The 13,143-nt window shown below is 38.4% G+C and overlaps 2 protein-coding genes and 1 long non-coding RNA gene across 13 annotated transcripts in view; 2 read left to right on the top strand and 1 right to left on the bottom strand.

The window, feature by feature from the left end:
• Positions 1-13,143, bottom strand: part of LOC108273581 (pancreatic secretory granule membrane major glycoprotein GP2) — a 200,006-nt gene that overhangs the window by 40,075 nt on the left and 146,788 nt on the right. The gene's annotated exons all lie outside the window — the stretch shown is intronic.
• The window catches only part of LOC108273573 (alpha-tectorin), a 43,935-nt gene that overhangs the window by 11,450 nt on the left and 19,342 nt on the right, over positions 1-13,143 (top strand). The window lies entirely within an intron of this gene.
• LOC108273587 (uncharacterized) lies at positions 1,825-12,240 on the top strand. The gene is made up of 3 exons (XR_001814319.3): positions 1,825-3,433; positions 11,631-11,779; positions 11,994-12,240. It is a non-coding gene; the product is annotated as an uncharacterized LOC108273587 (long non-coding RNA).

The raw sequence follows: 13,143 nt of genomic DNA, 5'->3' as shown, positions 1-13,143 counted from the left end.
CCTTCTCAGGGAACAGGGTTACATGCGTAACCCAGACATTTTCAGTACACTTCACTAAAACCCACAGTATGAAAAAGGTGCTAAATAAATCATATAAGAATCATACAACACTCAGTAAACCTTGAGATTATCACTTGTCACATTACAAAATATAGCTATAATATGAGAACATGTATAAAACTAAATTAAACAAACTAATTTTTATTTTATTTTGTTCATTTCATTAAGATTTTTATTAACCATGGACCTTTGCTTTCATTAAATAGACTTATTATTTATTGTAGGCTCATTTAGTAAATTATGATTATGATATGAATTTAGGTTGCACAGTGGCTTAGTGGTTAGCACGTTTGCCTCACACCGCCTGGGTTGGGGGTTTGATTCCCACCGTGGCCCTGTGTGTGTGGAGTTTGCATGTTCTCCCTGTGCTGTGGGGGTTTTCTCCAGGTACTCTGGTTTCCTCCCCCAGTCCAAAGATATGCATGGTAGGCTGATTGGCATGTCTGTAGTGTATGAATGTGTATGTGATTGTGCCCTGCGATGGATTGGCACCCTGTCCAAGGGGTACCCCATGCTTCCTGGGATAGGCTCCAGGTTTCCCCGTGACTCTGAAAAGGATAAGCGGTATAGAAGATGGATGGATATGAATTTTTAAAAATTCATGAATTTCCATGAATTTTGTGCCATCTGGCTATCTCTATGGTCCCACAATTTTTTGTCAATCTTCAAAGGGTGCCGTGCCTGAAAAAAGGTTGGGAAGCGCTTAAAAGTGTCTTTTTAATACACATTAAAATCTACTGACACCACTGTAAATTACATTTACTTAGACACAAAGCATGTCTTGTTATGCCCCAAGCAAAAACTGACAAGACACTATTATTTGTTTCAACCTTGTTTATTTGTCTTTGGTGCTCACACTTGGCTCATTAAAGTAGGAATCCTATCTGACAGGTATTTATGTTCAAGTTCACAACAATACATTATTCAATTCAATTCAATTCAATTTTATTTGTATAGCGCTTTTTACAATAGACATTGTCTCAAAGCAGCTTTACAGAAATATCAACATGGTATACAGATATTAAAGGTGCGAATTTATCCCAACTGAGCAAGCCACTGAGTGGCGACGGTGGCAAGGAAAAACTCCCTAAGATGTTTTAAGAGGAAGAAACCTTGAGAGGAACCCGACTCAGAAGGGAACCCATCCTCATCTGGGTAACAACAGATAGTGTGAAAAAGTTCATTATGGATTTATATGAAGTCTGTATAAGTCATTATGCCATCTTTGTCACATATCCACGTGATGAAGATGAGGACGGATGCAAATGCAGATAAGAGTTTATTAGGCAAGAGGCAGGCAGACAAATCCAAATCGTGAGACAATAACGTGGTCGAAAAAACAAGCAATGGGTCAGGTGATGAACAAACATGCATAAATGAAGCAAGACAAGAATCAAGAACGAGTAACAAGAAACTAGATTTAAAAAAAAAAAAAAACACACACTATATCTGTGTGTGTGTGTGTGTGTGTGTGTGTGTGTGTGTATGTATGTATATATATATGTGTATGTATATATATATATATATATATATATATATATATATATATATATATCTATATCTCTCAGTACGAGGACCAAGGTCCAACCACTTGGTATGGTGATAACACTCAATACTGTGCAAATCCATGGTGTTCAAAAGTCTCTTTTATAGCGTGGAGTGAGTGCGTGTGAGATTGGCAACAGGTGTGTGTGATTAGAATTCCGGAGAATGTGAATGTGTGTGTGTGTGTGTGTGTGTGTGTGTGTGTGTGTGTGTGTGTGTGTGTGTGTGTGTGTGTGTGTGGGTGGGTGGGTGGGTGTAGTCCATGGCAGCCATGTTTGTAAGCCGCAGTGCTGGATGGGAAATGTAGTCACTGATTTGCTGTGATATAACAATTTTACTTCTCATGATGTGTTCATAAGACATTCTCTCACAAAAGAGAATCTCATGCTATTGAAGCAGAAGTGCATTAACCAACTACTAAATACATTTGTTTCATGTCACCATTTATATTCTTACTGTTCTGAATTTTTTTAGATCAAAGGTGGCTATGGATATAAACTTATTGTCTGTAGCATCCTGCCTTACCAACAGCCTAAAACAGCTTAAATCAGATTTAGATTTACAATACTTACTGGGGTCAATTTCAGCTATTTTCTGGGTGGGGTTTCCTCCAGGTTTTCTAGTATCTTCCCACCTCCAAGAAACATGCCAGAAGAAACATGAAAGAAACATGCCAGTAGGTGGAACTGCTAGGGTAAATTGCCCCTAGGTGAGAATGTGTGTCTGGTGCTCTGTGATGGACTGGCATCCTATTCAGTGTGGGAACAGTGTGCCAGTGGTATAGCCCCTAAGATATTTCTTTTACAGTCCTGCCATAAGCCATATCAATGAAGGTGGACACAGGTTTGAAAGGATCCTGGTATTAAAGCACGAAAATACACTTTGTTTATATAACTTTCTGCCTGCCACATATGTAGGATAGTCATAAAATAATGTTTGAACCTTCTTGCAAGATACGACTCAACCAGAATAGCAGCATAGCCAGCCATCTACAACACACAAGACTCCATGCCACTCTGCCCCAAGGGTGCAAAGCTACAAAGATAAGACTGTATCTTCAAGAAAACTTGGACAATGAGATAGAATGTTATCCGAGAACACAAATGATTATTTTGGTAGCCAAATATTTCATGAAAAACATTGTATTTTTATGCAAAAAGTTGTCCATGAAGTTCTGAGATTTGCTAGTGGGGGAGAGTAAGATATGGCTGAAGGATTTGAGTCCAATGCAGGACTCAAGACACTTTCTGTATTGACTTGGACTTGTCACAGACTTGCTGGCATTTGTACTCAGACCAAGGTTTGTAAAATAATGTTTTGTTGTTATTGTTGTAATTAAATTTTTACTAGGGATTTAATTTTTACTTAAATTCTTAGTGTGGCTTTTGTTCCATGGAGCACACTACTGACTGTTAACAAGACATAGGGTATTGTGGCTATGTAGATGTTTGATGCTAAGCTGGTGGCATTGTGTTTCTTTTACTGCTGTAAAAATTTTGACACATTTGGGAGTATCTGGCCAACAGGGCATGAATTATTTGAATGTGACATTGACCCCTTTGTCAGTCACGTCTGACCAGAAGAGAGGGCACTGGAAATAGTGTGCGAGTCTGCGGAAGCGCAGAAAGAGAGCTGGCATTCGTGCTACGCTAAAGGCTAACCCAAGCCATCCATCTGTACCATCCAGAGTTTGCTCTCTTGACAATAAATTGGACTTACTCAGTCTACAGCTAACTGCCCACTGTGAAATCAGGGACTGCTGTGTTTTCATTTTTGTGGATACATGGCTCAACGACCACATTCCGGATGCAGCCATTCAGCTAGCCAGGTAAACCACACATCACACCCAAAGGATAAAAACACTGTCCAGTAAGACTCGTGGTAGTGGTCTGTGTGTTTACATAAACAACAAATGGTGCAGGAATGCCGTTGTGGTCTCAAGCTACTGTTCGTTGCTGGTGGAGTTTATGACTGTGAAATGCTGACCATATTACCTGAAGAGAGTTTACCACTGTGTTCATTGTCGCAGTTTACATTCCACCTGGTGCTAATGCTAGGGAAGTGCTTAGTGAACTGTGTGGGGCTGTAACGTATAGACACCCCAACAGATTTTTCATTGTCACCAGAGATTTTAACCACTCGAATCTGAAATCACTGCTACCAATACTCCACCAGGATGTTTTTGTAACCCATGGTACAGCCACTTTAGACACTTTTTAAACACTTTAGACGAACATTCACGGTGCTTACAAGGCTCCACCCCACCCCCACCTTGGCCACATCTCTGTTATGCTAATCCCAGCAAACAGACCACTTCTGAAATGTCCCAAACCGGTTCTGACACAGGCGAGAATCTGGACTGAGGGAGTCATCTCACCACTTCAGGACTGTTTTGAGCACACAGACTAGAATATGTTCAGATAAATACCGGATAATACCGGTTGTTTTGTGCATTCCTAATCGCCCCCCACCTTTCGTCTTCATTCTTTCTCTGCTCTTATTATTATTATATGGTAGAATAGATGTCTTTAGTATCACTCAAACCTATGTAATAGATGTTTTGAGCCTATCTATGACCTGTTTCAATTGACATTTATGATTCTTTACCAATATTTTCTGCGTGTATATACAGGTGCATCTTAAAAAATTTGAATATTGTGTACAAGTTAATTTTTTTTGTAATTTAATTCAAAAAGTTGAACTTTCATATATTCTAGATTCATTACACATAAAGTGAAATATTTCAAGCCTTTTTTTGTTTTAATCTTGATGCTTACAGCTTATGACTCCTGGAAATCAAAAATCAAACATCTCAAAATATTAGAATAAAGAATTTATAATATAGAAATGTCGACCTGGGAATCATCTAATTAACTCAAAACACTTGCAAAGGTTTCCTGAGCCTTTAATCTCTCAGTCTGGTTCAGTACACACAACCACCTGAATGCCAACTAGCCTGCTGCACTCACACCCACAGTGCCCTCCATTAATATTGGCACCCTTGGTAAATATGAGCAAAGAAGGCTGTGAAAAATTTATTGTTTAACCTTTTGATGTTTTGCTTAAAAATATATTTTTTAAATATAGGTGTGCAAGAATTATCGGCATCCTTTTAGTCAATACTTTGTGCTACCTCGCTTTGCCAAGATACACTGCATGAAGAGAGCTGTAATCGGACCAGTAGACTCCTGTGTATGCCACTGAATTTCAGACATATTCAAAAATGTACTGGCTGGGAGTGTCACATTGCACACGTACGTGTACACCCGATTATATCTCATTTCGGGTGTATAGAGACTGACGTAACCTTCCATGCTATGTCCATGTGTTGCCATGGAAGTTAATCCTGTCAGGGGAGGTTATCACCGAAGTGATAATTAATTTCTCACCTATTGTTCATTCATCTCAAACTGGATTAGTTGCCCTTAGGCCCTGTTTACACTAGTGCATTTTCATTTTAAAACGCTTAACTTTTGCAATGGTTATGCCTGTCGTCTATACTACTCTGGCATTTTCGACCGCTGAAAACGGAAACTTTTGGAAACGCTGAAGACCCTGTTTTAGTTTGAAAACACTGGGCTTGTTGTGCCTGCCTGTGACTAGCAAGCAACTTCCTGTTTACACTTGTATGCGCATGCCCAGTGTGCATGAATAGTCATGTGACATGCTTTTTCGGTCGTGTAGTGTGGACGGAGATCGTTCGGAAACACAGTGGACGAGCAGTATGGCCGAGGATCATTTTCATTTTTAAATGCCGTTTTAAAATGAAAAAGCACTAGTGTAAACAGGGTCTTAACCTTAACCTACCCTAAAATCTTGATAGCTATTGGGCCACTGTATGCACTGGCATTCATTTAATTGGTTACACTCAATTTAAATTCTTACCATACCAAATTCTTGACAGATATTTGGTCACTGCATGCATTGGTTCAAATTTTATTGGTTAGACTTAAAATTCAGCCTACCCACATAACCCTAAAATCAATATTATTCACAATATAAATTGGGCCTTAAATATCTTAAAAGAATATACAAAATAATAAGAATAGCATGGAATGTCCAAAATATAGCAAGAATAATATATGAAATAATAACAACAATAAAACTGGGCATCATGTCCACAGTTGCTGTATCCCACAGTTCTCTTTCCAAATTTGTCTGCAGGACCTTAGACCTGGATTCCAGCCACTGCATAACATGACAGTAACTTAACCACTGACAACCACTGAAAGGCTAATAGCATTTTGAAAAGAAAAAAGCTACATCAATCAAATTATTTAAATTATTCTTCTCTTTCTTTGCTTGTTTTTTTTTGCCACAGTTTTAACAGAGTTTCTCAGCACTGCTTTTTCATCCTGGGTCATCGATTGTTTCCTCCTTAGAGTTTCATAATATGTCTTGCAGGATGTTGAACAGAACAAAAATATATTATTAGTAATAGAAGACACTTTATTAAATGTGCAATCCAATGTCTAAAAAATATTTTTTTAAAGAATAGTTTAAATTGCTACATTTTATAACTTCTGGGTCAGCATTAACAAAACTACTCGTACACAACACCTGCAAAAGGTGTCTAGTCAATTTACCCTGTAAAGAGGAGAATTCAAAAATGAATTTGTAAAAATACACTATTGGTCTTTAGGGCGCACGGTGGCTTAGTGGTTAGCACATTCACCTGCGATGGATTGGCACCCTGTCCAGGGTGTACCTCGCCTTGTGCCCGATGCTCCCTGGGATAGGCTCCAGGTTTCCCCGTGACCCTGAGAAGGATAAAGCAGTATAGAAGATGGATGGATGGATGGACTATTGATATTTAGTGCACAATACTAAAAAGTCATTACATAATATTTGTATTAATAGTCTTACCCAGTTTGTGCATCATATTTGTGATGGTTGTTGTCTGAATTGCGTAGGCATCGTACTGCTCTCTGTAAAAGGTGAAATTTAAAAAGGTTTGAATGAATTTTGCCAACTTTTCCAGCAAGAGAAAACTCAATAAATAGCAATGTCTGTTAGTTAGTTTCCTTATGGGATTACCACACTCCATCACATTACTTTTTTTTTTTATTACATTGAACTTACCGCAATGTGACATTATGTGCCCTTTTGAGCCTTTTTGGTCTCTTACTGTGTCCTCTGTTGCTCATGTTCCTCATGTCTACTATTCTTTCAAGTGCCTCTAGATGGCACAGAGTCTCTTGCTGAAGAGTGGAAAATGCATCCAGCCTGGAGATGATACAGCATTCTGAAACACTTCTTTTGGAGGATTTAATCATAATTGAGCCACTGCCACATTCTAGGACATTGTGCTAGGTGAATAAAATATATCCTAACAGTTTTATCACCAAAGTGGAGTCTTGGAGTAATTCTTTCTGTTAGTAGTTGCAGGGCTGAAAGGTCTGCCTTTGTTTCTCCTAAGTGGTGTTTTAGTGAGTCCAGCTTTGAGGAATCAGTCCTAGGCCCAAATCCAGAGCTGTGTCCTGGGATCATAAAAATGTTTCTTGTGATAAATGTAAAATCTCAGGCCTGTACTTTTCAGCATGTTATTGCAAAAGTAACATGTTTGCACCTGTGGAGATATGGAGTTTAAGGGGCACACTCACTGACTCTGCAACAGCGTTCCTACCTGTGGAACATATTGCAAGATGTGTACTTAGTACCACTCCTGTGCATTAGTACCAATGTTACTTTGCATAATGGTTGAGATTTTATTTTAACTATTTTATCCCTATAGATCTTATCCTTTAATATTTTTATTACAATTTTTTTACATTCTGGTTTACTACTGTAACTGTTTTTAACTGGACACTTGTTTGCAGTTTCTTTTGTACATGTACTGTTAAACAAAACTCCTTAAATAAACTCTTTTTAATATCCTGGAATGCTGAATTTGATTTTTCAAGCAAATTATCGGCACCATGAGCAGAAAAAGAAACTTTGTGACATGTTTTTGGTCCAATGAACAGTGTATGAGGAGTTAGAAAAAGTACATTTTCAATCATAAAAAAAAAATATTTTAAAAATAACTAAAAATAGCACATTCTTAGATATTTTGTGAAGTATGTGGTGCTGTTCTGAAACCATACAGGTAGCATCTGGGCATGATTGTTATCATGCAGAAAAACATTCAAAAGTTACAAGCCAAAAATGACGTTTTTCCTATCTCATGACCAGTAGAGGGCAGTGTGCCGAAACTCTCAGGTGACCGCAGGGACTAATGGCAATGACATATACCAAGTTTTGTCAAAATCCCGCAAAGTGCTGATGAGATACAGCATCAAGTTCATTTTTGCGTGTTCTTCAAATTCGTTGACGCACCATTCAAAAACGGTATGGTTTATCAACAGTCTGTGAATTTTTTTAGTCAGGAGTGCCTCTAGATGATGCAGGCCAACGATCTAGGAGGAGTTAGAAAAAATTGGTTTTCAAAACATTAAAAAATAGCAGACAGGAAGTTTGCTCAATCATGACATACTTAGTATCATTGTTCCCGGCGTGAACCATGGAATGTAGTCTTATTACAGTAAGCAGAAGGAGTCAATAGGTATTAGCATTTTTAGAAAGAGTATTCAAAATTTTGACCACAAGGTGGCACTGTCCCGAAACCTTTTGAGTCCGTTTGAACATGTTGCCAAAGACACAGACTGAGTTTTGTAATGATACACCAAGTCTCCATAAAATACAGCATTTTACGATTAAATTCAAAATGGCTGACATAGGAATTTTAGATATCCTTGAACTCGGAATGCGTGACTGAATCTAATGACACCAATTTGATACTTTTGGACAAACTCTTCAGAAATTATAAGAAAAAATTTGTTTTTTTTCATATCTCATGAAACACTGCAGCTAATCTCAGGGCCTAACACTGATTACAAATACCAAGTTTCATCACAATTCCTCAAAGCGTTACAGGGATATACCCTCACATTCATTTTGGTGTGCTTGAGGTCACATCCGTTGAAGCGCCATTCAAACACGGTATGGTTTATCAAAATTCTGTGAATAAGTTTTTGTCTGAAGTGTTTCTAGATGATGCCCGCCAATTTTCGTGCAAATCACGAACATGGGCTAGGGCGAGTTCAAAAAAGTAGGTTTTTCAGAAAATTCAAAATGGCTGAAAAATGTTCATGACAGAACATGATGTCACAGGATGCAATCGAATCGGGTTAAGCCAAGGAATCACAGGGAAAAAATTAGTTTCTCGGTTCAACTTTTTTTGATAACTATTGATCTAACACATTCAAATTATTGTCCTGAAATAGTTTTATTTCAGTTGAGCAAAAAACCTGTGATTACTTCACAAAAGTGGGTTTTTATATTATCTGAAATATTTACCGAATGGTTTGACACCAATGGTTCTTGAGGCAATGGTTCTAAATTTGTTTAGAATGAGAAAGCCTATAATATGATATATATTAGTTTTGTTTGTTCAAAACACTGTACTATATACAACTGTTAACACAGACAAAACTCATGATAGCACCACCTAGTGGCCAATTTATTTAAAACTTTGCAGAAACCTCTTAGACCAAAAGTCAAATAGGCCCTCCAAGTTTCGTTCTGATCAGCCATTGGTAACCTCGTCTAATAGCTACTGAAATTTGTTTGGCCAACAACGTACTTGAATTTGCTCATAGACAGTGATGGCAACTGGGACAAAGACACTGTATGCATATTTTGAAGTCAAATGGGTCAAAGGTTCCATAGTTACAGCCAATTTCAGTTTTTTGTATTCTAGCACCATATGGCAAAACTGCGCCAAATTTTCTGTCCAAGGTCAAAGAAACGGCCACTCAAGCCAAGTTTCTGTCAGACTTTGACGAGGCGACCTCCCATGCCAAGCTCCAGTCCAGAATCGATGAGGCTGTAGACATGACCAACCAAGTTCTCCTCATGCCTGTAACCGATGTCACGATCAACCAGATTCTGCTCATGCCTGAAACCAACGTCACGACCAACCAAGTTCTGCTCACAACCAAGACTGATGACACAGACAACCAAGTTCTGCTCATGACCGAGACTGATGACACGGACAACCAGGTTCTGCTCACGACCGAGACTGATGACACGGACAACCAGGTTCTGCTCACATTCGAGACTGATGACACAGACAACCAGGTTCTGCTCACGCCCGAGACTGATGACAAGGACAACCAAGTTCTTCTCATGCCCGAGACTGACGACACGGACAACGAAGTTCTGCTCACTCCCGACAACACAGCCAACCAAGCTCAACCTGCAAAGTCAATGGAAAAAGATTTTCAGCCTCTCTGCATGACTGAGGATGCCGCTCAGCATCCCTGTTCACCTGAGGAAGCTTCTCCACCTCCCGTTGAAGCCAAGAGCTCCAATTTGCTTCCCTATGCTGCCGTAGATGCCACTATGCCAGGGTTCTGTACAGATGTTGCTCCATTTTCCCATGCTGCTGAGGATGTCGCTCCACCTTTCTGCTCAGCTGAGGATATCGCTCTGTCTTCTGGCTCAGCTGAGAATGTCGCTCTGCCTTCTGGCTCAGCTGTTCTGTTATGTCACTGCAAACCAGTGACTACATTTCCCATCCTGCACTGCGGCCTACGAACATGGCCGCCATGGACCGCAATTCCCAGAACACTCACCTTCATTCTAATCACACACTCCTGCATCCAAGTTACACTCACAATCACACCACACATATAAGAGACTGCTCAAACACTTTTCTTTTGTGAAGTATACGTTAGGATACATTTTGTTTCTGCCATTACCAAGTCTTGATACTCTGTTTGTTGACTCTGGTTTTGACTTTGTTATTGTTTTTGACCTCGACTTTTTGCCTTGCCTTGTTTGGACTGTTTGCCTGAATGCCTGACCTCTGCCTGTCTTTGTTTATTGATTTCTGCCTGATTCTTTGATGTTGTACTTCTTGTATTAAACTACCCAACCTGCATTTGCTTCCATCTCAGCCTACATTACATGACATGTAGTATGTAATAAATATGATCAGTCTATTGCACAGAGACAGGACTCATTTCTTAGTGGCAGAAAAGTGGTAATAGTGTCTTTAGAAATATTGCAATATGCCCAAAAGTGACAGAAGCATGGGAAGAGATTGTCCATGAGTTTCTCTGACATGTCAATGAGGTGACCGTGTGTGGGAAGTAGTGGAGGCATGAGTGAAAGAGTGAAACAGCTACCAAATGCAAATTCAACACTTGGAATCAACGCCAGACCTTTTATATCCTTTATTTGTCATGAAATAATGAGGAAACAGTCCAAAACTGTCCATGAAACTGCTTATCAGGCCATTGTCCAATTACTTTTATATCTTGTGAAAATGGAGAGACTTTGTAATAAATACCTGTAATTACTAAATGGTTAACCCATTATTTTTTTTGTTAAACACCTTGAATTAAAGCTGAAAATCTACACTACAATCACACCTGCTACATCTGATTCCTTCATTTCGCATCCACTGTGGTGGTGTAGAGGCAAAATTCTGAAAATTGTGTCACTGAGATTTTAGAGTAATGGAAACTCTCAGTGGTTTTCCTTCAAATAATCTATTTTTCAAACTGTCATTGTATTAGCAACGATTCATGTTAGCACATAAATACATAAAAGTGGTCATAAATGTTTATAAATTAACATTAAATGATTTAGTAAGCCATTGTTTTTACATTTTAGAAATTAAATGCTTAGGTGACAACTTTTGTACATGTGAATAGTAAACTTTCATTAAAAAATAGTCATACTGTATGTTTCAAGGTAAATCTGCATAGTTTGAAACAGCTGCAAAAGCTGATGAATAAAAAAAAGTCTTCATAAATTATCAGGAGGTGCTTAATTTGGGTTTTTCTTTTTTTTAGCTGGGGTTCAAGATAGCAAAGAACTTGGAAACCCCTAGTGTAGTACATACTGTATATTTATAGTAGTCATGTCTAAAGTGTCTATACGATATGGAAATTTTGTATTCAGGTATTTTACTTGTTAAACAATTATTATAGACTACTACAGCATAAACTATAAAGTCAACTATGTAATTACAGGTACAGTGCCTTGGATAAGTATCGACCCTCTTGAACTTTTCAACTTTTTGCAGTGAATTTGACATTTTACTCAACCTGTTGACTTTTAAATTTGGGCAAAATCATGGTGGAACAGGCTGTCGCTCCAACAGAGGATTTTGTCTACAAATGTATGTTAAACACTCCTTCTAATTTTTAAAAGACATATGAGTGACTTGTGTAGATTGTCAGAACTCAGTCCAAGATACCACAGCCACAGTTTAGGTAGCTAGCTCATGCAGCTAATTAATATCTTGCTAGTTAGCAGATATTTACTGAACAGTGGTCAGATTTTTATTTGAATTTAACTAAGAGAGGTACTGTTTAATTTAATTTATTTTGCAGTTTATTCCTATGCTGGAACTGAAAGACATGAAGCCGTCATGAATGCACAGGCTAAGGGAGAATAATCAAATCAAAGGTCAGGATTTCTGCACAGAGACTCACATGAATTTGTGACACATGATAACTGAAGATATGGTTGTGTACCTAATGTGCAGAACAACCTGTTTAATCTGGAATTTCCTTGCAAGTCCTTTGATTCCTGTATGTGATGTTCACAGAGGTAAGGTATGTGGCTTTTATTTTCTTTGTGTTTTTGTTCTCAAAGTGTTTCTTGAAAAAGTCTTGAGTAATGTTCAAGTCATGAGGAAGTTTCAACAGAACCGACAGGTGTACAGGCTACTGTCATATGGCTGCAGTTGTTTATACATTAACATCCTGACAAGCAAACAAGTACGCTTTACGGTTCCACTCACGGGATTTATCTAAAACATTAGACATCACTGCTGTTGAATAATGCGAAAAGATCATTCTCAGTCTAGTTGGCCCCACGCTGAAGGACTCTTTAACTTCACACTCAGTAATCAGTCATATTTAATTTAATTCAATTGAGACAGGACAGCAGGCCAGAGACTTCAGAAAGACTTTCACAAATATTTAAAATGTCTTTTTTTAGTTAATCCTAACTTTGTTTCCATTATGCCATATGTTTCTTTAAGTAATCAGTCTCTTAATATTGCTTGAATGAATCATATTCAAGTCTTTAGTTATCAGTAAAATAATCAACTAAAATTGTATTATTATTAATAAATTTGATAAATATCAATTGCATGTGTGTGTGTGGGGGGGGGGGGGTAGCGGGGTCCTGTTTGTGGTGTTTGTGCATGTTGGAATGTGCATGTGTTGTCTTGGTATGTGACCCAGCATGAACAAAGGGCAAGCTCATGCTTTGCATTAACAAAGAAATAGATGCTCCAACATGATTTGTGATCTGAGGAATTATACGTGTCAGTGGGATTTGAATCTGTTCGGTCAAGTGAAAAAAAGTCAAGATCTAGACTGGAAGTGCACAGAAGGGTCCAGCCACTTCATGCGTTGCTCTCAACCATCTTGGTGGCAGTTGGGTTTAAACAGAGGGTGTCTCTTTTCAAGTCAAGTGGCTTTTTTTGTCATTTCTCTATATAGCTTGTACACATTGGAACAAAACGTTGTT

This window comes from Ictalurus punctatus, chromosome 13, assembly GCF_001660625.3.
Source record: "Ictalurus punctatus breed USDA103 chromosome 13, Coco_2.0, whole genome shotgun sequence".
NCBI lineage: Eukaryota > Metazoa > Chordata > Actinopteri > Siluriformes > Ictaluridae > Ictalurus > Ictalurus punctatus.
Note: the sequence above shows the minus strand (reverse complement) of the source record. Positions and strands in the feature narration are given on the sequence as shown.